Raw genomic sequence first — 4,095 nt, forward strand, 5'->3', positions numbered from 1 at the left:
AAGTCCGCTGATTCACCCAGTACAAGAATTATGCTTCTAGTCCACCTAGTTTTTGAGTTACATGACGTTTTGTAACTGCAAAAAACGGGGTTTTTCGCCTCTCACCGCAATCTGATTCTGACTGCTCATCACCCTGTTTTCCAGGCCTTCGCTCTCTTTCCCAGTGGCGCAGTTGGTAATGACACAGGTCTGCAACCCAAAGGTTGTGGGTTCAATTACACCTTGGGCAACATGTTTTTTTTCCCTACAAATTAATACACTATCACAGACCACTAATTCATATTCATCAATTTGATATTTGATATACCTTTATTAGTCCCACAAGGGGGAATTTATATGATTACAACCATTATGTTTTAGAAAAAAAGAAATAAATGTGCATTGAACACTCAGGGGTCACTGTTAAAAAGTCTCATGGCAGTGGGGTTAAAGGACCTCCTGAACCTCTTGAGTCCTGCAGAGCAGTGAGATGAGCCTCTGCAGCTCCTACTGTCCTGAAGACTGTTCTTATTACTGCAGTCAGTTACATAAATCTATCTATCTATGTATAATACAGTACATTTTAACATACTGACCTTATGTTTATTTATGTCTTTTAACCATTATTTCAAATTCACAGAATCCTGTTTGAAACATTTAATGAACTTATAGAATTAAATTTCTGCATGTTGTTTTTGTTGCAAAAAAAAATCTAGTATAATAATATTTAAATTTACATATATATTTTTCACGTTTTCAATGCCAATTTTGTGTAATGGCAAAGTTTCCCACCACCCGTGAATGCCTCTTTTTATGTCTCTGGCTGACTCCTTAATCTCCGCCCAGTCTCTGCTCCATCCCTGCCGGTAAGCCTGCTTCTCTGTCTCTCTTCTCTGAAATAAAATGTCTATAAGCTGTTTGAGTGATTTACCGAGTTGTTGTTAGTGAGTTATGAAGCCAGTCGAAGTATAAGTCATGTTAAAGTAACACAATGGCTGCTTTTTAGTGAAACGTTGTAATTTTAGTATTTAAAAGGAGTGTTTGGTATGCCCCTAAGCGCTAACGCCTAGCCTAGCTCCTATAGGCCTAGTGTGAAATTAATATGGTTCATTTGATTGTTTAATACAGTTATTGTGTTGTATTTGGTTCATTCAGTGTGTTAGTGTTTCTGAGTCTCTTAGGGAAGCTGAAGTTAGTTCTCCTCTTCACAAATCAGTCAGTTAAAACGGCCTCATTCTATAGGTTGTAAGGTAATGAGCCGCCATTTTAGAACCACTGATTAGCTGCTGGAGCAGCAGGGTCGGCAACTTCAAAGGAGCCATTTTACCGCCTCTGACTGAAAGCCGGGAGAAAAAGAGTCACGTGCCTGTGCCGGTGTGTCTGTGTTGTGGGTTAATTAACAGAAGGGAGCAATAGAGTGAGGATAAAACACATAATATAAGAATAATGACATTTCTTAACAAGAAGAAGTTTTTTAATTAATCAATTTTAGTTTTTTAGTTAAATTTTTAAGAACTGTTTAACAAACACTTGTTTGTACAGGTTGTTTTTTTTTTTAAAATAAAACCTACACCTGCAGCTCTGTTTAACTTCTCACTTTGTGAAAAATTAATGAAATCTAAAAAGGCCACCTTCAAATAAATAAAATGCAGCAGTGCACCATTAATATTATAAATATGATATGTAGATATTTAAAACAACAGCATATTAAATGATACTGTGTGCAGGTAATATTTTTAGGAAGCAGAATTTGAATGCAGACCAACTCAAATGTTGAAGCCTACAAAAATATCATCCAAGCTTTCATTTATGATTGTTCATGCTTTGAAATTGTGATGTCAGAATTTGATAAAGTGTGCAGTGCTAGGTGTAGCAAATCACTGCTTATGAAATCTACTGTGTTATCTAATAGCACCAAACTAATAGAGCTATCACATAACTGAGAAACTTGTGTGGCTTATTACAAATGGATGAAACCACATTTTACCTTAATGAAGACAGTAATATTTAATAAGGTGTAGAAAAAGAGGTGAGTTGTTTGTTGCTGTGGTAAACAAAGAAGTGTACTGAATCTTTTGGACTACACAGAGTGATGCAGTATTGACTGTGATGCTGATTTGAGTTGTCTCATTCTGTATTTTTGTGCTTTGTCTTTTGTTACACAGAGTGAACGAGATCTTTGGTTTTGCCTTTGCTGGTAAGTTAACAGTGATTGTAACTGAAGCAGTATGAACCTGGCATTGTGTAGCACATTTGACGACTTACATACAGTAGTTTGACTTTTTGTGATACGTTTCCATTTACTGATTGGCAAAACACAAGATTTGTGACCTGTAGCAGCAAAGCCCCCACACAGGGCCTCTGACTGTCCCTGAAAATGTCCCTGAAGTTTAGTAGCCCATTTATGTATGATTTAAATTTCATATGGCTTATTGAATTCAAACAGTTAAATGTCAGATGTCTTTATCCAGGTGTTCATTTTGTCCTTATGTTTGTGGATTTAAGTAGCAGACAAAACAATGAAAGTGTTTTAGGAGAGTCCGTATAAGTGGTGGCTCAAACACTTAAGAGCTGCACAGGTATTGATTCATATTGTCTCTCAAATTCTGCTGATGTATTATATTAAAGTCAGAACACTGTAGAAGTACTTTGCCTCACTCGGTATAAGTAATAGCTTTAACAGTTAAGCAATAATAAAAACGAAGAGAACCAGAGGTGTGAGTGGACATTGTTAGGTAAATTACAGCCAGTGTGTCTAATTAGTTTATTACTTATTTAGTGAATATAATGATTTTACAATTAAATAGAAATGTTGCCAAAAGGGACATTGCAAAATACATAAATATTCCTAGCAACGGGTACAATGAAAGGACTTTTTAGTGTAATATTTTAGGACATTTAATTTTAATCACAAACATTCTGCACCTCTGTTATTGTAACATGTCAATATTTACATAAAACCTCATCATGTAAAACATGATGAGGTTTTCTGTTGCTTCTGATTACAAGAATTACTTTGTATTTAATGTTTTTAACCTGAAAGGACATTAAAAGTTTTGATTTTTTTCACACTTTATTAGCACTGACCTGTTGTAGAAAATGTTTGAGCCACAAGGCTTCTGTGTAGGAAATATTTGGTGTATCCTGCACTTGTGCCAACAAATATTGGTGCCTGTTCTTTGCATTTCTGTAGTAATAATGCTTTTATTACACATGCTAAAGCCATGTGAGACCCTGCAGTTCAATTATCTCCTCTTCAGACTACAGTAAACTTAAAAAGCTTAAAGTAATTTAGGATTTTACTAGTTAATTTGTGTCACAGTAAATTGGATTGTGTGTGAAGAGGCTCAACAGTCTGAATCATCTAACAGTGATCTGATGAATTGTTTCCTTTCTCTAGACTGCTGATCTGATCGTCTCAAGTCTGGTAAGTAAAGGTTTTTCTGAGGTGCAGTGCTGGGAAATGTTTCTCATGATAGGAGATTCAGTGTAGTGGTGTGAGTGAGCACAGCTATTGGTGATCATCAAAAGTCATCAAATCCTAGTAAAGTCTGTGTAAACATTTCCAGACCTACAGAGGTCCGTAGGTTATTGTAGCAGCACATATTTTTTTCACATTAGAGCAGCTCATGAACAGCAGTTTAGGTACAATTAAGTCTTCAAATAGGGCCTTGTGGATTTCAAAAGCTTCTTTCCTTCAATAATTAAGTCACTGTCTGAAAACTGCTCTTTGAATTAGTCTTTTATAATTAAAGATTTTGTTGATGACTGGAAACAATCAAAAGCACAGATACAGCATTCATTTCTGTATTTTATGGTTAAATGATCTACAAAGAAATTATGGTCATATATATTTTTAATTAGGCCTTTAAATCGGTCATTATAAGTATGTCCTAGATTTAGTGGAGTGCTTATGGCTGTGTATTAAACATACCCCAAATGTGACTGAAATATGTAGAAACAGTATTGTTTACTTTTATGTTAACGGTAATGTACTGTATTTTTCGGGTTATAAGGCGATGCAGCTAACCAAATATTCAGATAACTCAAACTATTCAACTCATTCACAGTAACTCTCAACATTTTTCAGTGGTAACACATAACAATACACTAACT

The 4,095-nt window shown here is 35.2% G+C and overlaps 1 long non-coding RNA gene across 1 annotated transcript; it reads left to right on the forward strand.

Moving 5' to 3' along the window:
* Positions 1-831: 831 nt before the first annotated feature.
* Positions 832-3,750, forward strand: LOC120438366. The gene is made up of 3 exons (XR_005611844.1): positions 832-845; positions 2,145-2,176; positions 3,380-3,750. It is a non-coding gene; the product is annotated as an uncharacterized LOC120438366 (long non-coding RNA).
* The last annotated feature ends 345 nt before the right edge of the window (positions 3,751-4,095 follow it).

The sequence above is a fragment of the Oreochromis aureus genome, linkage group 3 (genome assembly GCF_013358895.1).
Source record: "Oreochromis aureus strain Israel breed Guangdong linkage group 3, ZZ_aureus, whole genome shotgun sequence".
Lineage (NCBI taxonomy): Eukaryota > Metazoa > Chordata > Actinopteri > Cichliformes > Cichlidae > Oreochromis > Oreochromis aureus.